General features: G+C 47.6%; 1 protein-coding gene across 4 annotated transcripts in view; it reads right to left on the bottom strand.

The window, feature by feature from the left end:
- The window catches only part of ERG (ETS transcription factor ERG), a 346902-nt gene that overhangs the window by 118284 nt on the left and 203538 nt on the right, over window positions 1-25080 (bottom strand). The window lies entirely within an intron of this gene.

Genomic DNA, 25080 nt, shown 5'->3' with positions numbered 1-25080 from the left:
GCTTTTCTGGGCTGTCATCTCTATGCAAGTGATGGACAGGCTTTTCTCTAGAAGAGTGTCTGAGTAGAACTGAACCACCACCAACATTTTGGGTGAGTGGCAGGCCAATTCAGTCAAAGTAGATATAAGCAAAGGATCCCTTGGATCTGCTTCTCCCAGTCTCACTGAGGCAAGAACTCCTTGCCGCCTTTGGCCTACACCTATCTGTGCATTTCCCTCTGTATGTACCCTAAGCTCACCAAGAGTCCTGACTCAAGTCTCCAGGACCATCCATTCCTACTGGGGATCATTCTAGCCTTTTCCCACTGCTTCTGTGACAGTCAGTCTGACCTCCCAGGTGGAATTTCCTATAAGAGAATGTGAACTTCGGCCTTCAGCACCTCAATTGCAGTTAGTAGTTTATTTACGTTTGGGTCTGCTTCTAAAGACTTTTTCAAGTCTCAGAAACCCAAAGGACCTGTTGCCGTCTGTCCTGCAGGGTGGATGTGAGTCAGAGTGCACTCGATGATAGGGCTAGCGGCGGTGGCAGTAGGGTGGAGAGGGCTATATGCCCTTGGGCTGCCCAGTTTCCATCCCCGTTGGCGGTGTCATTTTCCCAGAATCAGTGTCATGCAACCTGACACGACACTGTGGTCACGCATGACCGCCATATCACTGTGCACTTGAAGTAGACCAGGGCCCATACAACAATGTGACAAGCGCCCTGTAGCTGGTTCTCAATGTAAAGTCATATTTCTTTCTCAACAAAACCGTGCAGAATCCTCTTTGTCCATGATAAGCCCTAATTTGCAATGTTATAGCCAGAATATTGAGAGGCAGTTTAAATTCCAGGACCCAAATCTTTTCTCTCGGCGTGTGACTGTGTATTTGTATGTGCATGGGTATGGCTGTGCGGGTGTATATATTTATATAAAACTTGAGACGATGCCAAAGGCAAAGGTCAGACAGCCAGATGGTCATAAAGTATATGCTGTCCTTGACCGAGTGGCGTCTTGGAACCCTGTGTGTTCCCCTGGAAGGTTGAAGAGAAGAAAGCTCCATGAATCTCTCTGTCTAAGAGGCAAGCCACCCAGTCATCTGGCTGCTGGGCAGCAAACCTCCCACTCGGCTCTGCTGAGCGGGGCGGGGCCGCCATACCCGGCTGCCCTGCTTGACATGTACTAAGTGCATTGAGGAGATACGGGAAACCACAGCATCAGCCCCAGTATCTTGTGAAACTGAAAAGGCTGCAGAGTAAACACGGCGCCTGACAGTGATTTTGTTTTGATTCTGACCCTGGATTTAACGAAGCAATGGTTAATGTGCATGCTATGCGGTTTTATGATCCACCCCCCCCCCAATAGATGCAGGGCTTACCCACCTGGGTGGGAACAGATGAACGTTAACATCACAGCTCCACTTACATCAGTCTCACTGAATGAAGCACTACTCCTCCAGTTGCCAAGAAGCGTGCACGTGAGAAGCTGCCACCTGCTTGTAGAAGTCTGCTCATCTCCTTCCCTCCTGGGGGATGCTGGTTTTAACAAAATGCTGTCATGGCCCCCTGTCTTCCTGGCCAGTCAGTGAGCCTCACCTGCAGTGGCCACTCAGGGTCATCTGTGGCCCGCCGTGGGGATGGTGCAGGGCTGGGCAGTGTTCTGCCTTGTTGTCTACGGAGCTGCCATGCGTCAGGGCTGGACTCGAGTCACCAACAAAACCACATCTGCCTGAGCGTCAGCGCAGTTTCTCATCTACTGGCGCTTAAGGCAAGAACTAGGTTACTCGGTGGTTACAGACAGCCTGGATTTGCTGAATTCTAACTTTTCAAACCTTTGAGTGCAAGCTCCTTTGTCTCTGACCCCCGCCCTGGCGTTGTTTATTTGCTTTTCAGTGCTTTTCTGGTCAGGGAGTTTGGTGACTGCATCACTAGGGCCCGTGGCTTATATTCTAATCGAGGTCATCCTCATGTGAGAAGGTGCGTTGACAAACATGTTTTAGCTCTCTACCCATTTTGTTTGGAAATACTGCTAGGAGCTTAAAAAAAGAAAAGAAATCAAGATCTAAATTCTATATTCCATTTTCAACTGATAGTGATGGACAAATTAGTCAAATTATTGTCAGCGGTACATTTTCTTCATTAGCCTACTCCCCATCCTCAACACCCCCCCCAAAAAAAACTTATAGTTCCTTTCTTCAAACTCACTGCCATCGAGCCAGTTCCAACTGATAGCAACCCCATAAGGTAGAACTGACGCCGTGGGTTACCAAACTCGTAACTCTGGAATAGAAAGCCTAATCGTTCTCCCTTGGAGTGACTTTGAACTGCTGATCTTCAGCTTGGCAGTCCAATGCATATGCCACCAGGGCTCCCTCTAGTTCCCTTAGGAGTTCTAAAAACAACGTGGGTGTCTGTGAGGGGTGCAGATTATTAATTAAGCACTGGGCTCCTAATCCGAAGGTTGGCAGAGGTCCTTCAGAAGAAATGCCCAAAGAACTACTTCCTAGAGTGACACTGTGAAGCAGGTCTACCCTGTGCACGAGTTCACAATGAGAGGGGAGGGACTCAACAGCAGCTGCTTTGTTTTGTTTGATATAATGAAGAGTTTAGTGATCCAGAGTACAATTGAGCCGAGAAACAATGGCTTCCCAACTGAACCATCAAGGTCCCCCATCAGGCTGACTTCCCAAAGAAAATGTGTCTCCTTTCCTTTGATGCCTTATGGACTAGATTGTGAAACACATACATTGCCAAGTGCATGCTTGCTTGACACCAGGGAAAATTTCAGAACACATTCCCTTTCATCTATCCATCTGTTCGTTCATTCATCCAACGAATATGCTTGGGGTAGACCTTCCTTGCTGGGTGCCAGACCTGCACTGTGCCAGAGGCTAGGGGAACAAGAAGGAATCAAATTCCTAAATTATTAGGCAGATTCCTTTTAAGTTCGTAAAAATATATCTTAGCAAGATAACAGAGTATTTTAGGTTTTGTGAAAGAACACATTGCTAGTGGCTTTCACAATTCATTAACCCGTAAGGCTCACTAAGTTAAATCACGTGTGCTCCATTTATACGCTCAGGGGGGATTCCAATGGTATCATCTGGCTCAGACGAATTGGATCTTAACTACTTTTAAACTTAGCCTTGGTGCTAAAGCCCCGTATCTTACAGCTGAATAGGAAAGACTAGCTATTTATGAAAGGGTGCTCCATGGTGGCAGCCGCTGCAGATGTCACTGACATAGTAATTAAAGTCCTGCCTAATGCACCAATGGATATGCAAACCTTCACTTCAAAGCAGGGCATGTGTGTTTAAGAGATTAAGCAACAGCTTCATTGAAATTTCAAAACACTGGCTACAATAACAAAGAGAGAAAAGTGAGTCCCTATCACAGTCCATTAAATAAAACCTTACACTAGTTCCTGCCCAGAAAGTTGTTTGTTTGTTTGTTTTTCCTAAGATGGTTGCAACCAGTGAACATTTGGACAACAGAACGCAAACGCTGAATATACAAACACCAGCAGGTGTTGCCTACAGTAGAAGCCGAAGGGCTGTTTGGTTCTGCCTCATCAAGGTCTAAGACCTGGACTAAATGCAGCTGAAGAGCTGACTGGTGTCTCTCTATCTTTAGTTTTCTAGTCAAAAGTATCTCTAACCATGGCCCAACAGAGGCAGTTCACATTCACTGGGCACGCAACATACAGATGGTCAAAACCCAGTTAGGGTCTGGGAGTCCCACAAGAGCCCTAGGTCCCCTCGCACAGGGCCATATCTGGGTACACAATGTCCAGCTAACATTAGGCACGTGGATGGGAGGGAGCCTGGGCCATATGAGATCCACAGCCACAGACACAGAGGCAGAGGCACAAAACACAGTGGAGCTAGCTCCCCTTCAAAGCCTTCTATTGGCTGGAATGTGGGAAAGCAAAGCAGCCGTAACCATTTATTTGTACTGGACAATGTTTTGAGCCTTTCCCACCCAAAATATCACCCCCCAAATCTACCACATCGCACAGAGCCTAGGGGAGCACTAGCACGGGAGTGCTCCCAGAGTCCTCAACTGAGTGCACTTTGAGAGCACAGTGCCTGGAGGATCCCTCCCCTGTGGCTGCTCTTGGTTTGCTCTGCCTTTTTAACACCTATTCATGCAGGCATGTTGGAATAGGCACAGTGGTGTAAAGTTAGCTTTTTACTTATTTTTAATCATTTTATTGGGAGCTCTTACAGATAGTATAACAATCCGTAGTTCAATTAGATCAAGCATATTACACAACTACTGCCACCATCACTTTCGAAACATTTTCTTCCTTCTTGAACTCTTTGCTGTTTGCTCCCCTTTAGTCCCTCCCTCTCCCACCGTACTACCTAGGACCCCTTATTCTTACGTTATGAATAGTTATTGTTATTATTATCATCATGATTGCCAGGGCTAACCCCACTAGAGGGGAACGAGTAACTGGGTGGTAGGAGAACAGACAGAGTTAGCTCAGGAGAAGCAGGAGTTGCCTGGAGGCCTGAGACAGAAACAATCCTGTCCTCAGATGGAAACACACCGCTTTCCTTGTAACCTCCGGGGGTGGCTGACATGGGGCTTTGCACAGTAAAAACTGAGTAGGGCGTATAGTTTGTTGATTTAAGTGACTTACTTCTCAATGACATGCTCCCAGGTACCACCTCACTAATTCACTTACTCACGCCTGCAATGACTCCTTTAGGCAATTATGTATTCATTTATTGAATATTTACTAAATAAGCATGTATGCAAAACCAATTTCTTATCAGAGTTGAATGGATGTTTCCCACGCTCGGTTGTTAATGGAAATGTTGGATGAAGGTTTGAGTCTACCAAGAGGGGACTGGCCATGGACCTCCCCAAAGTCAGCCCCAGCAGAGCCTACCATGCCACCCTGGAGCACAGCTCTGCTCGGACACACAAGGGTTTGCCACAAGTTGGAATTCACTCAATGGCAACTGGCTTTCCTCAGGAGGCAGGGTCAACACAGATGACGGACTGCAGGCCATCATCAAGGTCACTGAAAACAGAGATCACTGAACTTTAAAGCATCCAGTGTGGGGGGTTTCTTGTCTTGACTGAGGTTTCTTAGATTATGAATCATGAACCCCAACCAGCAGTAAAACTCAGACACGTGCATTTTTCCCCCAGAAAAACAGACCAGGTATAGCAGTTGGTTCAAAATAGGACATAGCCCGACACTTATGCGGCTCCCCCGGGTGAATGCTTCATGTACTGACGCAGGCCGGTGGATCAGGAGAAGGAACAAGGGCAGGCTTCCAGTGCTACATCTTGGTCTTCCTTCAAAGTTGCTCCTAAGCAGCTCCTGAGCGCCCAGCAAACATGTTGCTCGAGCCACTAAATGTTGCTCCCTTCTCAAAGGACTAGCATGAGAAAGAAGCAAGTGACGTACAGGAAAATACTTTCTCCTTTTGGAAGATGCCCTCAATACCCACAGTGCACTGGGAATTTCTGTTCAAAGGCTAAAGACTGGACAAAAAATACCATCAAGATAAAGAGCTGTCTCTGTCAGAAAAAGCAACAGAGGTATGAGCAGAAAAGAAGTAATAAGCATGGGCCTGGGATACGTAACCAGCAGGACCTCATAACAGTTTACATGTGTTGTACACTTAACACTTGCTACCGTGTATACCGAGATCAAACCTAACGGCAGTGGTGAGGATGGCACGGGGCTGGGCAGGGTTTCCTTCTGTTGTATGAGTCGGGCTCCTAGTGACCCCATAGGACAGGGTAGAGCTGCCCCTGTGGGTTTCCAGGACTGTAACTCTTTATGGGAGTAGAAAGTCTCACCTTGCTCCCAATTCTGTCACACACACGAGGCCCCTCTCACTAGGAAGTGACGGGATAGCACCTCACAGCAAGAGGACCCGTGCAAAGCACATGCCTCTCTTGTCTGGTCTACTGTTGGCAAAACCACCAGGAAGGAGGCGCCATTGCAATTATTCAATCTCTTCTACAGACGTGGAAACGGACGCAGCTTTGAAACCCACTGGCCTGAGCATGGTGCAATGGGGTGCTGGACCCGGGGAGTCTTGTTCCACAGCACAAGGGAAACTGTGGCCCTTCGGAGACATCATTTCATCTTCTTTTAAAAAAAATAATTTTGTTGGGGGCTCGTACATCATCATTCTCAAAACATTTTTCTTTGTACTTGAGCCCTTGGTATCAGCTCCTCCGTTTTTCCCCTCCCTCGTGAACCCTTGATAATTTATAAATTATTACTATTTTTTCATGTCTTACACTGTCCGATGTCTCCCTTCACCCACTTTTCTGTTGTCTGTCCCCCTGAGAGGGGGTTATAAGTAGATCATTGTGATCAGTTCCTCCTTACTCCCCCACCTTCCCCTTACCCACCTGCTATCCCTACTCTCATTATGGGTCCCGAGGGGTTTATCTGTCCTGGATTCCCTGTGTTTCCAGCTTTTGTCAGTATCAGTGTCCATGCTCTGGTCCAGTCAGATTTGTAAGGTAGAATTGGGGTTGTGATAGTGGGGTGGAGGAAGCATTAAAGAACTAGAGGGGAGTTATGTGTTTCATCGGTGCTACACTGCTCCTGACTGGCTCGAGGAGACATCATTTCTAAGTAACAGGTGTAGATTTCACTCCTCTTTACTCTCATGAGAAGAACACACGTGGCAAAGGGCTATTAAAATGAATTCAGTTTCTCAAATGTTTTTATTCTTTTTTAAAACGAGTCTGTGTACTTGGAGAAAAGACTTGAAAGAATCAAGTGTTAACAGACTCACAATGATGTGAAGTGTTGGGCTACAAACTGAAAGGTTGGCTGGTGGCTGGAAACTACCCAGGGGTGAGCTGGAAGAAAGGTTTGGCGACCTGCTTTCGAAAGGTCATAGCGATAAGAACCTTAGGGCGGACAGTTCCCCGGCACACCGGGAGCAGCCACGAGTCCCATTCGACCTCACAGCCGAAAGAAAATTGTGTCCGCTGTCTTCACTTCCTTTTCTACATGCTCAGTTCCCAAGCTTCTGCACGAATGGCTTTAGAAGTGGGGGGACCGAACAAAGTCTTCACTATTGTTCGTGCTACACTGAGTGCAAAAGAAAATAACAATAAAAACCACCCCTCAGCCCCACAGAAAGGACGCCCAGAGGGATGCTTCTCAGGGAAGCATCAAGGACTCATCATGTCTGCCGCACGTGCTGGGTCAGCGTCGGGAGCAAGGGACGCTGGCGGCCCTGGAGCCACCGAGATGGCAGACTTGGGGAGACCAGGGGATCGTTCCGACAAGGAGCAGAGTGCAAGAAGGCAGCATGTGCCAGGAAGTACATTGGGTGCCCACCTCCTGGAGTTTGACTACCAAGTAACGAAGCACAGCTCCGGGCTATAGGTTCAGGGACGCGAAGGAGGCGGAGAGCAGCTGCCATTTAACCCGAAAGAGACAGATTTTCCACAGTGTCTTCGACCTATAGGAATGAACGAGTGGCACAGCGGGGTAAGCGTGGACTGAAATGTCAGCGGTGTGAACCTGCCAGCGGCTCCAAGGGAGAACAGTGAGGTGGTCTGCTGCTTTAAAGACCACGACCTTCGGAACTGCAGGGGGCTGCTCTCCTCTGATCCATGGGCAGAATTGACGCCAACTTGGTGCGGTTTAAGAGAAAATTGCTCTGTGGGTTACTATACTTTCATGCAACCAAAATGCATTGGGTGCCTGCCCTGGTGGCATAGTGGTTATGAGCTGGGTTGTGACAGCAAGTCAGTAGAAAGTTGAGGTCTACGCCCATAAAGAGTTCCAGTCTCGGAAACTCACGGGGGCAGTTCTACCCTGTCCCAATGGCTAGCTGAAAGTCAGAACTGACCCAATGGCAGTTGGTTGGAGTTTTTTGTTTTCATACTTTTCAATGGATAAATCCATCAGAGTGTCGTGTAGTAGCTGCCTCTTAGGGTCCACTCCGTCTCTGCTTTACCATTTGGAGCCAGTGGCAGTTTGTGGGTAGAATGCTCACTTTCCAAACAGGTGACCCATGCTCTACTCCTGGCTAATGCTCCTCATGCACAGCTTCCCCCAGCTGCAAGTGGGGGCTGCATGTTGCTAGGATGCTGGACAAGTTGAGCAGACTTCCAGACCGAGGCAGACTAGGGAGAAAGGCTTGGTGATGCACTCTGGAAGGAAAACTCCTATGGGTGGCAATGATTCAACTGCAACTGGCCATGGGGACAGCACAGAACTTGATACCACTCTGTGCCATTGAGCATAGGGTCACCAGGAGTCAAGGGCTCGCTGCACATAGACACGAGGTTACAACCAGCCTCTCTTCCTGGTCATCAAAAAACCCAAACTCACTGCCATCGAATCAATGCCAATTCATGTGCTGACCCCATAGAACAGCGGTTCTCAACCTGTGGGTCGTGACCCCTTTGGGGGCCGTAGGACCCTTTCACAGGGATTACCGATTCACAACAGTAGCAAAATGACAGTGATGAAGTAGCAACAAAAATAATTTTACGACTGGGGGTCAGCACAACATGAGGAACTGTATGAAAGCATCATGGCATTAGGGAGGTTGAGAACCACTGTGATAGGACCAAGGAAAGGGTTACCCCCCTGTGGGTTCCCAAGATTGTGCTTCTTGATGGGTACAGAGAGCATCATCTTTCTCCCATAGGTCATCTGGTGGTTTTGAATCGCCAACCACGTGGTCAACAGCCCAACACATAACCAATGCACCACTGCAGAATACAGGCTTCAGAATGTTCCACTAGACACCCATCTCGCATTCATTACAACGCCCAGCTACCTCTGGTCTCCAAAAGAGCCGATGTAGCCATCAGGGTTCTGCTCATGTCAAGGGCCATCAGCGAGCGGGTGGAGCTGTAGGTTTCCATGGTCAGGGCGCACACAATACTCCTTGGTGCTCTGCCAGTGCTGGAGCTGAGTGGCTTTCAGGTGTTATTTATTTCAGTCCGTTTATTGTTCGGTGTTATTGTTTGTTGACTTGATATATTCTCTCCCCTACAAAGGGGCAGTTGGTAAGCACATATCCTGTAGATGGGTAATTGATGATTCGCTATTGTTCCGTGTTTGCGTGGTTCGGCTTTGTTTGTTTGGGTTCAAAGTGCCTCAACAATGCACTTGCTGGAATGTAACAACTTGCGTAAAATGAGCTCAGGGAACAATGTGTGTGCTGCCAAAGCCCCGCTTGACCAGAGAAAACACAGGCTAAAACGACCCTTACACAAAACAGAAAAGATCACTGCGGACCCCCAGAGAGAGCCTTTCCCACCCCGTACAAACGCATGGCTCGGCACTCAACGACAAACCCCAGCGGGCCGTCCAGGGGACGCAGCTTTCCCAGAGACATACCACGCACACTCTGTCCTCCTCTCCTCAAAAGCCAGCGAGCAGACGCAACACCCAGGAAGACAACCGGGCATGAAAAATCACTGCTCCAGAAACTTCTGCTCCCGCCTCCTCCTTCCTTCATGACAGAGGAGCCCTGCCGCACTCTGGAGCGATAGGCCTTCTCCAGCTCCTGGCTCTTGGAAAGGAGATAAGACTAAGGAACCACCCAGTCTCCCAGAGGAAGTGTCCATCGGGAGCGCTTCCTGCATTGTTGCTCCCCTGATCATACTGGCCGGGGCGGAAGCGAGCAGGAAGTATCTGTCTACCAGCCCTTTATCCTCAAGGGAATTGCTGTAGCAGCATTCTGCTGTTTACCAAAGCAGTAAACATGTGCTCTAAAAATAGATGTTTTCCCTCTCCAAAGAACAAGTCCTGGGGGGGAGGGGCATGATTTAATAACCAGCTTCGTATCAGAATTGGTGGCGATCTATTTGTGCTTCCACAGCTGAGTTCATGGGAGCAGCTTTTGATTAGGCCAGAAGGGACCCTCTCAGGGCTCTTCCAGAAACGAAAAGGTGATTTTATCTGCCTGGAGAACGCCCTAGCGAAGTCAGTTGTTTATTTTCCCCTAAGCTATTGAGTGTCTGTCTACAGGCTGCGGTGCCTTGTGCGTCAGTGTGAGACTAACAGCTGGTGTTTCCAATACCAGAAGGGTCACCGTGGTGAACTGACTGCACTGGAGTGTTGCAGCGTGGACACTGAGACTAGGTAGAAAGGCCCGGTGTACTTGTGAAAATTAGCCAGTGAGCACTGCAGGGTCTCAACAGAACATCTCCGTGCTGGAAGATGAGCCTTGGAGGTTGGCAAGGGCTCAAAATACACAGCAGTTGCCACAATGGACTGAAACAGGCGGATGCCCACAGGGATGGCGCAGGAGCGGGCGGCACTTGGTTCTGTTTATCGGTCTTCCTGGGCCGGAGTGCGTCTTCAGCAAACCATGATGACATGATAAAGTGCCTGGTTCACACTCATTAGCTTCCTGAAAGGGGAGGCCTGTAAGACTATGTTAAGACAAACTGGTGGGACGAACAACTCAGAAACGGAGGTGAGCTCACACGGTCACATGCACCTGACTGGACGCTACTCCTAATTCACATGTAAGTCATCCAGATCTCCGAGATTGAGGAGTTCACCCGAGGTAAGTGATACAACTAAAAACTAGAGGGCGGGTAACTGTTTTTGGTGATGCTTAGCTGACACAGGTGGGTCTCCTGGCCAACCCCTCCCTGGACATCTTGATTCCAGAAGGAAGCCAGGCCAGTCTGCACTGTGCCGGGCTTCCTGGGATGGGAGCAGTGATAAGGTAATTACTGGGGGCAGCAGTGCAGATGGACGGAATGAACGCAGAACCAAGAAGGCTCTCCGATCATTCAGGAAGCTCCCAGAGAATGGGTCCCTGTCAGCATGACTGCTGTTTCCCATCATTTTAAATGGTCTGGTGGGTTGTTAACTGCTTCAGGGAGCGGGGAGAAGAGGGAAGGTGAGCAGAGGGTCCCAGGCCCCCCAAATACCTCCTCTGGAAACCTGCTCACACAGGGGACCAACGGCACCCTATTCACAGCACTGTTTGGGGAGGTTGAAAAAAGCGATTGGGAGTAACTAAGAACTTACTATTTCTGAGTTTTTGTTTTATAATAGGAAGAGGGGCCCACTCACCACAGAACTGGACAAACTAGCTGTTCCAAGACAAAAGAAAGGAAGAAAGCAATATATATGTGAATAAATTTACAAATGGTTGTAGAACCTGAGAAGAGAAATAGAAAGCATTTCTGGATTAGCAGATTTTAGTCCTACAAGGAAACTTATTTGACTCAAACGAATAGTAAAATTAGCTAACATTTACTGAGCAGCTCCGATGTGCCAAGCACTGCTCTGAGCTGTTGTAAGGCCCTGGAGTTTCACCATAAGCCCTTGAAGGAGGAACTATTGTTTTTCCTCTTCTACAGATGGAAAAAATCTAGCCTCCCTACGGATAAGCCACTTGCCAAAGGTCAGATGACCAGGAAGTAGAAAGCTCACTGTTTGAACTCAGGATCCTGCCGGGCATCTATCTGTCCCAGGAAAACATGCAGGGTGCAGGGCAGCCTTTTACCAGTGTTGTGATCCGAGAACAGCTGAGTCCTCAGGGGCCAGAGATGAGGCGACTGTGCCGACAGCCACGAAAGAACTGAGGCCAAGGGAGGTAGGACTACCTGTGAGGCCCCATAGCCTCTGACTGGTGACATCTCTGGGTGACCGTCTCCCTGACCGGCCTCTTTTTCACTTCCCCTTCAGCTGCTCCACTGATCCCTTCCTTTCCATGAGACTGTTAGCTACCCGTTCCTGCGCCATCCCCGTTATGATAGGTTGCAGCTGAACCACTGTGATTCGTAGTTTTTTCATAGGCTGGTTCTCAGAAGTCGATCGCCAGGTCTTTCTTCCTCATCCACTGTAATCTAAAAGCGCCACTGAAACCCATCCACATCCCAGCAATACACAAAGGTCCACTGGAAGGTAGGTGTGAGGTGCCCTGGCCGGGGACTCGAGCCTGGTTCTCCCACCTGGAGGGTGAGACGTCTACCACTGGACCCCGAGGCCAGTCTCTCTTTGCTTGCACGGGATCTGAAAGTACTCCTTTCAACAGGGAGGAGTCTGAACGATTCCAGGAAGAAACCATGAATCTCAAGTGCCTCCCTGAGAAAACACACTCAGACTGTGCGCTCCCGATCTGAGCATCCGTGCTGTTGACGCGCTGCTAGGAAGTCATTAAAATAAAGACCCACGGAGGGCTGTGCAACATAAAGCCACCTCTTTTTGGTGTTTGTTCTAACTTGGAGCAACTTCTTGGGAAATGTCCCTGAACTTGAGACACAATCTAAATGTGTTGACAAACTCTGAAATGTTGTTTCAACAGCTTCTCCTTCCTCAAAGGTGAGTTTGGCATGCCCAGATGACCCAAGAAGACACCATGAGACTCAACAGGTAGGAATTGATAGGCTCACTTTGCTTTGAATTGATTTAGATACATGGCTATACTCACGGTCCCCATGACTCAACTCATAGCAACCCTACAGGACAGAGCTGAATTGCCCCTTTGGGTTTCTAAGGCGTGTAGCTTTAAGGGAGCAACATTTCTTTTCTCACCGAATAACTCAAAAAACTCACTGCCAGGGACTCAATTCTAACTCCTAGTACCTGTAATTAGTAACGCCTAGCAACTCCTAGTGACCCCGCACATCAGAGAAGTACTGCCTTGTGAGTTTCTGAGACTGCAACTCTAACAAACCAACCTCACTGCCGCCAAGTCCATGCTGACTCACAGAGGCCTAATTCCACAGGGTACAACTGCACCTGGGAGTTCCCGAGACATATGGGAGTAGAAAATCCCGTCTTTCTCCCATGGAGCAGCTGATGGTTTCAAGCTGCTGACCTCATGGTTAAAGGCCCAACTTGTATAGAAACGATGAGACACACAACTTTCCTCTAGCTCTCCACCTCCCGATCCAACTATCATGATCCAAATTCTACCTTATAAATCCAGCTAGACCAGAATATGTACACAGGTACAGGTCAGAGCTGGAAACACAGGGAATCCAGGAGAGATAAACCCCTCAGGACCAATAATGAGACTAGTGATACCAGGAGGGGAAGGAGAAAGTGGGGCAAAAAGGAGGAACCTGATCACAAGGATCTAGATATAACACCCTCCCTGGGGGACGTACAACAGAAAAGTGGGTGAAGGGAGACATCAGACAATAAGACATGACAAAATAATAATAATTTATATATATCAAGGGTTTGTGATGGGGGCCAGGGAGGGGAACAGAAAACTGAGGAGCTAATACCAAAGACTCCAGTAGAAAGAAATGTTTTGAGAATGATGATGGCAACAAATGTACATATGTGCTTGACACAATGGATGGATGCATGGTTTGTGATAAGAGTTGCACGAGGCCCCAATAAAATGATTTTTTTAAAAGAGACCAATTTGGGTTTTTTTTGTTTTTAATCCTCTCTTCTTCCTCCCCCTCCTTTTTAAAAATCATTTTATTATTAGGGGTTCATACAACTCTTATCACAATCCATACATTCATCAATTGTGTAAAGCACATTTGTGTATTCATTACCCTCATCATTCTCCAAACATTTGCTCTCCACTTAAAGAGTCCAATTTGTCACCCACAATGCCACCAGGGCTCCTAGAAGAATGGCATAGGGCAACCGAAATGAAGAGGCTGAGATGGGTTTCTACTCCTTTATTATGCTCCTCGAGCCTGAGTCAGGTGTCTTTTCCTGTGCTTGGCAGTTATTTATAACTGTGTGAAGGTCTGGAGAAGTTGTTAGCCCCTGCAGACCCAGCCAGGAGTCTAGGAGGCTTTCTTTCTGACCAGAACAGGTCCACCGACGAGCAAGATGACGTTTTCAGGTCTGTTGGGACCGCTCCGTCTCTCACTTGGTAGGAACTGGCTATGGCGAGCGTGACCACCAATGTCTATCAAAAGTGCCCTTAACGGCATTCCTTTGTCTTCTTTTCTTGGGACGGGCAGCACGTGCTCTTCTCTCCATCCTTGTCAACAGTTTCATCCAGTGGAAACCCGAGAGCCAGAACTTGGCGGGATGGCCTTGCTTTCCCAGGTCTCGTCAGCTTTGTGCCTTTGGCTGGGTGCAGTCCTAGCACCTTGCTAGCACTCTTCATTAGTGGAAAACATCCACGGGCCTTCCTTCTCTGACAGGGTCTGCCTTACACAGGCTCTGGCTCTCTCAGGTTTGGCTGTAGACTAGTCACAACTTTGTGTATCAGCCGCAGACTCCCCTACTCCGCTGAAGGGGGCCAAACAGAGCAGGAAGAAATCAGGTCTGAAGCCATTCACAACACAGATGAGTGAATTAACCCAAGCATAGTTGGCTAAACTTTAGCAGACAGACACCAATTCAGTCTAACACCTTCAAGTTTGTTTGCTCTAGATAAAGCCAACAACTCCTTGCCTCCTATGCATGTGAAAGTTGGACACTGAGTTAGGCAGACCGAAGAAGAATCAATGCATCTGAAGCGTGGAGCTGCCAAAGAACATGGAAAGGACCACGGACTACCAAAAGTACAAACTGATCTGTCCTGGAAGAAGTACGCCAGGATGCACCATAGAGGCCAGGCTGGCAAGGCTTCGTCTTACATCCTTTGGACATATTGTCAGGAGAGACCAGTCCCTGGAGAAGGCCATCATGCTTGTAAAGTGGAGGGGCAGGGCAGAACAACAAAAGGGGGCCCTCGATGAGACGAATTAACACGGCGCACGGTCCAGCAGCTTCCGTTCCGTCGTGCATAATGGTGGCTGTGAATCGGAACAGAGCCCATGGCACCTAACTACAACAGCACCTACGTCCTGCTTGGTTGACTCTGCAGCCAAGTGAACATGGCACGTCTCGAGAACAAAGCCATTCCCTCCCCGACGTACCCCTTCCTTTGGTGAAAAAGTGACCGTCGCCTCTTCAGGTGTGTCCGCCTTCAGCATCAGTTCTCAGCTTGAATGATGAGTGAACGTGACCTGCAGCATCCGCCTGATCTAGCTCCTTCCCCGCTTCTTAACTTCATCTCCGCCCCGTCTTTTCCAAAAGTTAACAATGGGACTCTAGCCCCAGGCAGTTCCTGAGCTTTCCTGGACACACTCAAGCCCTTTCTTGCCTCAGGGCCTTTGCACATGTCACACCCTCTGCAGAAAGCCATCCTCTCATAGTCTGCCTAAGTGTGGAGTTCCTCACCAGGCTGTACAGATACAGACCCCAAGCATGCCTCCCACTGCCCCTGGGGATGACTTTTATCACAAGTATATGGTACAGCAAGGGCAGTATTAATTTTTATCTCCCTCAGCACAACAGAGGGCATATTGTATTGACTCCATGCCATTATTTGTTCAGTGGGGGGAAAAAAACCAACAGATTATTTGCTAAATTATAATTTCATGACAGGAAGGGAAGTGTAAAGTTGCCAAGATCGAATGATTGAATTAACCGCTATTACATTCCATTCAGGAGAGCATGAGAGGTTATACGCAGCCCTTGTCGAATTTTCTAGCACTTGACATGCATTGTTTCTTAACAAAGGCGTTTGAAGTAACAGCCCTGATGCCAACGGGCCCGTGTTATGATTGGATTATGATGGGGCACATGAAAAACAAACAACTTTGCTTGGCCTTGGCGTTTCTTTGCTAAACGTCTCGGCACTTATCTGTGCACAGCAGCAGATTACCCGCTCTTCCCAGAGCCGGATCCCATGAACGCCCCGCTGAAAGATCTGGTGAGGCACTATGGAAAACTTGGAGCTGTGTTTTCATTATCGCCGCCTAAGGTGAGGGCAAGGAAGTGGATACTTGGGGTGAGGAAATGTACATCAGCAGCTGATGGGGAATTTGGAGGCGCCACCCTTGGATAGGGCCAAATATGGAAGGAATCCCGTCACCGACCAGATATAGAATTGTGTGCAAGGCTTTTGGCTCTTGAATTTTGTAACACTCTATTTTGAGGAACCAGAAAACCAAACCAAACCTAGTACCATCCAGTACATTCTGACTCACGCAGCCCTGGAGGGCAGAGTAGAACTAGCTGTCGCCAGGGGGTTCCCAAGCTCTGAACCTTTACAGGCACATCAAGGCTCATCTTTCCCCTGAGGGGAGTTTGACCCTTCAACCTTACAGTAGACCCGCGATGCCACTATAAGAATATGTGTAACATCACCACCGAAAGTAGAGTGCCTGCCACCTAAGAGATTTTTCACATAAGGATAGATAAGATAAATTAGCCAGTTATCATAAGTTCTATCATCCAATTATTTAATGTGTCACTATCTTTTATTCAGCATTTTCCTCTCCACATTCCTTTAATATTTGGGCTGGGGCAAAGAGCAGGAAAATAAACAAAAGAGACCATCTATTGGTAAGAAGGGAAGTGAGACAAACAGGCACCTGTGACTTAAGCACGTTGTTTAACTTCTCAGAACTCCTGCCCTTGTCTATGAAAACCCAAACATCCACGTAGAGAAGCCTGGTTCAAAGAGCGCTATGTAGCAAGCAGTCGTTGATGTTAACTTGGATCAAGAATTCAAAATAAGATGGCTACATTCTGAGGACAAGGTTGTTTGTAACATGACTTTAATCCCACTGAACTAACTTTCTTTCACAGGAAGCATAACTCTGACGGAATACAGCTTCCACTGAGGTGAGGAGCTATAGCAATGGCTCCATTACCTTGGAAGCTCAATATTCTCTTTATGGCTTCCAAGAAGTCCAACTAAGATGTATTCTTCCAGCAGATCAGTTATTGAGATAAGATTGTTGCCCAACGCGGTGGAGGGCACAGAGGAGACGGCCAGCTGATCCTGAAGAATAGAATAGGTTTTCATGGTGGGACATAAGGAATTCTACAGGACTCCCACACTCACACACCGGGGGATGGAATAACAAGTGCGGTAGGATTGAAAACGACCACTGCAAGTGAGAAAGGAAACGAAGAGTAAAAAAGTGGGCAGAATGAGGCGTGACCTTACATGTTATCAAGCACGCCTTGGTCAAATTCAAGAGGGAAAATGATGTCAGACCTAAGTTTGATCGACCAGGGAATGAAAGCATGAATAAGAAGATGACCCAGAGGTCTCGGTGGTTCGTTGGTTGAAACTCGCTTACAGTACAGCTTCACATCCCTCAACACCCCCAAACAAGTAACGAAACACTACAGCCAGGGCGTACAAATAACACTGAAGATTCCATTTGCTTATCAAAATAGCAAAATCCCCGAAGAGCAAACTATTCAGATGTATTATGGGTACTAGTGGAACTGGCCTCATCTACACTTGGCAGAAATGAGAACCGTCACAACCAGCTGAGAGCATAAATTGATGACTGTTTTTAATTGGCAAGCATTTAAATCTGGCAAAGATTTAAAATATTGTACGTCCTTGACCAATATTCTCATTTCTGAAGTGGTCAAAACACTAGAGAGTACAATAAGCAAAAAATGGAAAGCAACATTTAGATGATAACCAAGCCACATTTAGATTCTAACCAACCTAAGGAGGTGGTAGAGATTACATTGATCATTTAAATAGCAAACGAGAATGTGTACTTGAGGTGAACTGCAAAGAAGCCTGAGCAGGAGCCTCATACACTCTTGGCAGAGACCAGGGCAATGCTCACACAACAAGCAGGAGACACCCAGGCGACTCAGTCATTTCCCCTGAGTTGGAATCCACTTGATGGCTGCGAGTTTGGTTGGTTGGTTGGTGGGTGGGTTTGAGATTCGGAACAATTTATGTGTGGGTTTTTAATGATTTTTTTTCATCTTCTCTACAATGAAAGTTTTTATGTTTTACAATTTTTTTCAAAACAACAAAGTCCGTTTCTCAAAGTGATTGGGTGGGGGGGCGGGGGGTTAGGATAGTGGGAGGTGGTCCAGCAGCTCGGAATTTTCTCTAATCAAGATGCAATCACAGGCCTCCACCCTCAAAACAGGACCAAGCCAACCCTCCTGACCAGCGCCACTGCTCTCAGTGCCCCACCTGTCCCTGGAGAGGCCACCCACTCTCGCCAAGTTTCCTTCCTCGCAACCTGCCTCGGCCTGAGTGCGGGAGGTGAGGGCAGGCAGCACATACGAATGCCCTTCAACTCAGAAACATCGGAGTGGCCCAGGATTTCCCCTCAGAAACGAAATCTTAGAAAAATGGTAGGGCCAGAAAGACAAAGCAATCCACGGAGAAAGGTGAAGTGGACTTGCATTGTCTGCCGACCCTGCTACTTCATGACCCAGAGGTAGGCCCGGGTGAGGCTCCGTGCAGACGCGAACTCACATCAGCCAGAGGTAGGACAGCCACAGCGACCCATTCTACAGGTGAGGAAACTGAGGTCAGATAGGTGAAGTAGCTGGCCCAGGGTTACAGTGTCATGAAAGATTCAAACGCAGGGCTGTCTGGGTTCACATGCGGCAGAGGAAATCGCAGAGGTCAGCTGCCAGAATCCCAGGGAGCTGCTCACCAGTCAGAACAATGGGAGGGCATGGCTCCACGGCGGCCTTTGAGCTGCAGGCTGGCCCTGAAGGACCTCGGAGAGCGAGCCCCTAACCACTGGAAAGGCCCGGCGATGGCCCCTGCCCAGCATCTTCCCTGAAGGTCTTTACACCCAGACACACTCACCTCTGTCTGGGTCTCGCATTCCCTGTGATGACTACCCATCCGCCATGAGCTGATTTCATTTCCTCTGTCCCTGTATCGGGACACTGAGGTGGATGGAGTCTCTGCTTACTGCCTCCCTTCCCACCAAGGGACACCCATTCCAAAGTTCTCGATGTGGACGCGGGCTTTGAAATGGGAAAATGGAATGAAGAGAAAAGGACCTTTTCCCACGGATTCTTAAAGTCCTCATATCCTCTCTCTCTCTCTCTCTCTCTCTCTCTCTCTCTCTCTCTCTCTCTCTCTCTCTCTTTCTCTCTCTCTCAGCTCTCATAACAATCCATACATCAATTGTGTCACGCACATTTGTACATATGTTGCGATCATCATTTTCAAAACCTTTTCTTTCTACTAGAACACTTGGTATCAACTTCTCTTTTTCCTTTCCCTCCACCCTCGTGAACCCTTGATAAATTATACACTTTATTGCTTTCGTAGCTTGCCTCATCCGCTGTCTCCCTTCACCGTGTCTCTATGATCAAAACCCTCATATTTTAAAAACACCCACCCCAAAGATCTTATTCACCTACAGAGATGGCTTCTTTCAAGAGAAGTTTACAAGTGCGTTTCTGTTTGTCTGTTTAACGTTCACTCTGAAGGACATGCAGGTATTTAAGAAATGGTTCCGAGTTTCGGATCATTCTGAGGCCAGGGCATTACTGCAGAAACATGCTGGGAGCAGGGGTGGTGTCCACACAGCCCATCTCTCGATTTTGCTTGCCACAGTCACCAAGTTGGAGCTTCCTGAGGACACGGGTGTGCACACATGCTCACACACTCAGAGGGAGCACAGAGCACGGTCCAGGGGCAGAGGGCAGCTCTGTCAGGAAGATGCCCTAGATGTCACCCGTGGCTCCCTGTGAGATAGTGGCCTGCATTTCCCCTTCTAACTAACCACCGGGGCTGGGGTCTCCTCCCGGGATGTGACAGGAACACAGTGGGGCGGGGTGGGGGTGCGGTACACAGCCATAGTTTTTATTCTATAGCTCCTTTGCACGGTCTCAGCATCTCTCAAGAGTGACAAGTCCACTTAGGATAGTGGGTTGATTAAAAAAACGTCTTACACTGTAACTATTAAATTTGTTCACTACCCCCATCAGCCCTTTGTATAATCCCACTGCACATCTTTCTCCTAAGAAAGCAAGTACCTGTTATCTCAAAGGCATTGACTATAAAAAAGAAACTTGCATGTTTTAAAATTAATAAGCTAGATTTCCTTCATGTTTCAAGTGCCATCAAAGTCCCCAATCTCTACTAATTTAAGGAAAGTGATTTTTAAAAAAATTTAAGGAGGACTAAAGCAGTAATCGTTTGACATCAAATCTTCCCTAGAGCCCTCCAGGCAGATTTCAAAATCCTTAATGCATCCTCAGATGCTTTCTGCCTTCGCCACCTTATCCCCTAAAATCAGGTCTCTGTCAAGGAAATCCCCACGTTCCATTTTCAAGAGAGGCCCTCTTTAAATGCCCCTAGGACAGAGGTTGTCAACCTTCCTAACGCCGCGACCTTTTAATACAGGTCCTCATGTGGTGGGGACCCCAACCATAACATTATTTTTGTTGCTATTTCATCACTGTCATTTTGCTACTGTTATAAATCAGGTGACCCCTTTGAAAGGGTCATTTAACCCCCAAAGGGGTCTCGACCCACAGGTTGAGAACCGCTGCCCTAGGATCTGGGTTTGGAACCCTGGGTCACAGATTACCCGCACCCCATAAGGAACCTGGGCTAGAAGTGTATTTCAAGAGAATTGCGTACAATTCTGTGGGTTTCATTTCTTGCCGTGCCAAGCATCATTCTGAGAAGAGATGGATTATAGCTGTCCTTAGCCTCTGCAAGTGGCCCGTGGCAGGAAAAAGGGCCAAGACAGTCTTTGCCGGGATTAGGTTAAAATTCCACGGCAATCCAGTTACATCAATAAGGACCATTTCCTTCAAGTTGGTAAACAAATAGAGCAAGCCTGGTGTGATTCGGGGGGGTGGGGGGGGGCTTTGCATGTCCCTTAGCATTGACAGATGGCACCCAAACAGGTGTAACCACCAGGTCTGATCTGTGAGCTGTTGCCTTTTCATTAGCATTCTTAATTAATCTTATCTGGCAATCACAGATGCTCCCCGACACACGATCACTCTTTTTACGCGTGCATCTACTCTTCCCTGTCTTCTTCCCAGTTGAAGCATTTTGTGTCCAATTTCAAATGGCCAACGAGAAAGGATGGTGAGAATCCCACCCACAGGGTGAAAGCAGGTAACTTTCCACAGTGCTTGCGAGGGTCTCATAGGCATTGAGGCAAAAGCACCGGAACAAAACCCAAGACAGGGATCAGCAGGCTCAACAAACTCAGCAGTGTGTCTGATCCGGAATCGACTGATTGATGTGCCTACTGGCATAACACAAAACAGAGCACATTTAGACCTGGAAATTGCTTGCTTGAGAGACTGATTCCCAATTCCAATGGACAGCCGTAATTTTCCCCCTGCTAATTTGAGCTTTGCACTAACATAATTAAAACTGTAGTCAACAGACTTACGGCCGCCTTTTTCCACTCCATAAACAAGGCTATAAAATCATCTCATTACCTTTCCCAGGAAACCTCACAGAAACAGGGCTTAAAGGAAGTTACCTATAAAACGGGATTTAGAAAATTTTATGTGAAGTCATGTTCAAGGTTTGCTTGACATGTACACAATAGACATATAAGGTCATGTAATAAAATAATGCATTCCAAACAAGCCTGGACAAGTGAAACTATTTCTCAGAATTCATCCAGAAAGTCACAACACATGTAAACTTAAGAAATCCCTTCATATCATCATAAATATGTATTTTAAACTGAGCAATCTACATAACATATTGGTATGTTTTATAAAATTTATCCTACCTTCTAGAGAAGGCTCTATTATTTCCAATACCTCCCTGATGCATGAGAAGGGGAGGGGAGTGTATTCAAGCTATACAAGACTTATAAATAGTATTTAAATGCTTCGCAGTACGGGAATAATTAAGGGAAAATATAAGAATAAAAGGAGAGCACTTTGGGTTATAAATTAAATAACATCTGCTCGTGGAAGCTGACAGTGAACATCAAACTACCAATTTCTATGTTCTTTCCTATGATGGTTACATTTCTACGATCGCCACTCCTTGAAACAAAGAAAGAAATGCCTATAAAGTGGAAGTCTCGGAACAGAAACAGTCAGCCTTTGGTTGAACATGGCACGCACTTCAAGACCCAAAAACCCAGCAGCACTTGTCCGACCTGGTTTAGGTGGCGAGTGTTTATCCAACCTTCCGATACAAGCATTCCAAATGACAGACATACCAAACCAAGAAAGGATTTTTGAGAAATGCTTGGGCCCAATTCTGGGCAGGCTTTCATTTTCATGAGCTTTCAAAAGTCTAACCCCCCTGGGTTTAAAACGCACAGACACACACACACACACACACAACCAAATAGCTTCTCAATCTTTATGCAGCAAAACAAAAGGCATCTTTCCACTTCGTCCCGTTACTATCTGGGTGCGCTGCCGAGTTTTCTCATTTGTACAGCCCTCCCAAGACAGGGGGGCTTTGAAAACATGCTCCTATGCCGTCACCCAAACAAGCCCTGCTACTACTAAGACACACTTGTTATAAAACGGGCTTCATTTCCGAGACTGAGCCCCCATGTCGGTTTTTAGCTGTGCGCCTTCACCTCCACATCCAACTGTAGACTCCCGGGCCACTGAAAACATTCGCCGTAAGACACAACAGAGTCAGCATCCCAGGGGTGCCAGGAGGCTGCTGTTCTCCCAGGCCCACCACCAGCCCTAGGAAGAAAGCTGACTCGTGGTGGGCAGAGGACGTGGAACTTTTATTAGAGATGAGGAGAGAAGCGAAGAAACCGAATCCCCACCATCTGAGTTTTAGGTGCTCTCAGCTCCCGGCAAGGAGGTCTCCAAAAGCCACACCAACATTGTACACACCCCGTTACCAACGGCGGTGCGCCGGTACCTCTTCCGTTCCTCGGAGACTGGCATCCCTGAGGCAGGGAGTCAGTCAAGAAGCATCCAAAAATTCCAACAGTTACCAGACCATCCCTTTCTGTCACCCTGCCCTCCAGCCTCTCTCTCCAGGTCCACAGCCTCCTCTCCGGGACACAGGCAGGCGGCATTAGGAAGAGTTAGAGAACAAGGGCATTCAGCAACACTCCAGAAAGCCTTGGCAAAAGTAGTCCACAGCCCGCAACCGTGAATTTAGAAACCCCAATTTTTTTCTGAGTTTGAAGTTTTTAAGCCTTGCAAATGGTTGGAGTAGGAAAAAGGAAATTTACTAGGCAGTGTAAAGGAAATCTTGTTGTCCTCTATTGTGGCGGTGGGGGTGTTGCCCAACCCTAACTTATCTAAGTTGATAAAAGGAAACCAAAGAAAAGAGTAACAAGCGCCAGATTTTGTCGAGTTAAGAGAGACCCTCTCCTTACCTTAATCGTGCTGGCCATAACGCAACCACGTGTATTGATCGATAATAAATGTTAATAATAATTATTGCTTCGCGCTGACCAGAAAGTAGTTTTGATGAGGTTGTTTAGAGCGGATGAGATTGTGCTAAGTCTGGGAAATGAAGTCAACCAATGGCAGGAAGAGGTTTCTATTGGCCCTGGCTGCCCAGCCCGAAGAAACAGGATATTTGGGAGTGGAGAGATAAGAGACCCTGAAAACAATGTTGTTTTTCTTGATGATATGCAGCCAGGAGATTTTTTTTTTTAATTAAACATCCATTGCCTGTGACTGTGAGTGTCACAGCAGGTGTGCCCGGGCGTGCGCGCTGCGACATGCCTCCCCGAGCAGGATGCAGATGTGGGGATGTGGCCGGACCCTGCTCCGTTGAGCATGGACTGCCAGCGCCTGGAGACAGGGCAATGAAGGTGTCCCGCAAGCCCATCCATCCAGCAGGCCAGGCCTTCTCAGCAACCATCTCCACAGAGCTGTTCCACACCCGGGGCACGGTCCCCAACAAGCACGCTGTGCAGGGGGGCTTGGTGCACGCGAACGGATGATCCTCAGTAACTGCCATTGCTGCCCAAGCCCCGACCTTCATCTGTTCGCCATCCCAAGCCAACCTTCCACTTTCATTTTCTCCTTCCAAGCATGGGCTTCACGGTCTGCAGTTGCTTCACCATAAACAGGTAGAAAATGCAAAGGCCCGAGAAGTGAAGCAGCCATGGAAAATTGAGAGAAAAAAACAAGCTTGTCCAGATCGCTTAGTTCTGAAATAACTTATTCAAAATCCCAAGCACTAACATGACTATGAACACTATGAATAACATCAGGGAGCTGACCTCGCTCTCTGACAGGCACCAATGTTGCAGGCAAGAGACCTCCACAGAACGCCTGGCCACACGGAGATGCCACCTGAGGCTTCTCCCGCTCCACCCCACCCCCACCCGACATTTGTGACATTCAAGCTGTAAGTTCAGGGCCGTGCATCTGTTTTCTACGCAAAGGAAGTGCAACTAATATTCCCTGGAGTATTTCCTACAGATCTTTAATTACTCATTTTCAGGAAATCACTTGTTTTCGGGAAGAAACATTTAGGGTGTCGTCTGAACAGTGGAACCAAGCAACATGACATACTCAATCCTTAATCATCCTACAATTCAGAGATGGATGCCCAAGAAGTTAATGCAACTTCATCTTCAGGTCTACATACTTCAGAGTCCTGAAGCATTCTTATAGTCTCTATTGTCCCCCTAATTTGCCCCTGTGCTTACGTGTTGGGCATGGTTGGCAGTTCAAAACCACCAGCAAGACCAAGGGAGAAAACCTGGGCTTTCTACTCCTGGACATAGTTATTGTCTGGGAAACCCACAGGGGGTTGCTATGAGTCAGCATTGCCTCAATAGAAGTGAGTGAAGGCTGGTTTAGGCATTCAGCTTGCTAAGTGGAAGGTTGGTGGTTCAAACCCAGCAGCTACTCTATAAAAGGAAGATGAGGCTGCATCTTCTGGTAAAGATTTGCAGTCTCAGAAACCCTACGAGAGTTGTTCTACTCCGTCTTCCAGGCTCGCTCTAAGTCAGAAAGGAGTTGATGGCCGTGGGTCACGAGAAGGAAAAGAAGGGGAGAGGGAGGAAGAAGACGAGGAGAAGGAAACATGAAAATAAATACTCTTTAAGAAGTCTTGTTCTGGGCAAAAATCAGAACCTGACCATTTCTTAGAATCTATATTTTCAGGGGATGTTGATTTCCTCTCTTTTCATCTCTGAACAATGAGTAAGATGGGAGGCCGATTAAAATTTGTTTTCTTGAGAATTTCAAAGTACTCAGAGTTGTTTCATCTGGGCAGCTTCAACTAGAATCCAAGAGTGTTAAGAAGGGGAAAAAACAAACAAGAAAACCTCCTTAGTCCACTGAGACCCTTTGGTTTCTCTTCTCTCCCAAGAAGCATCCATTGACAGTATTAACTACAGTATCTCAGTGCAGTCTCCATGACGGGTGTATTGAATCACAGTTTTCAATAGGATGACCCTTTGGCTAACCA

This window comes from Tenrec ecaudatus, chromosome 2, assembly GCF_050624435.1.
Source record: "Tenrec ecaudatus isolate mTenEca1 chromosome 2, mTenEca1.hap1, whole genome shotgun sequence".
Classification (NCBI taxonomy): Eukaryota; Metazoa; Chordata; class Mammalia; order Afrosoricida; family Tenrecidae; genus Tenrec; species Tenrec ecaudatus.
This window is presented reverse-complemented; position numbering and strand designations above follow the sequence as displayed.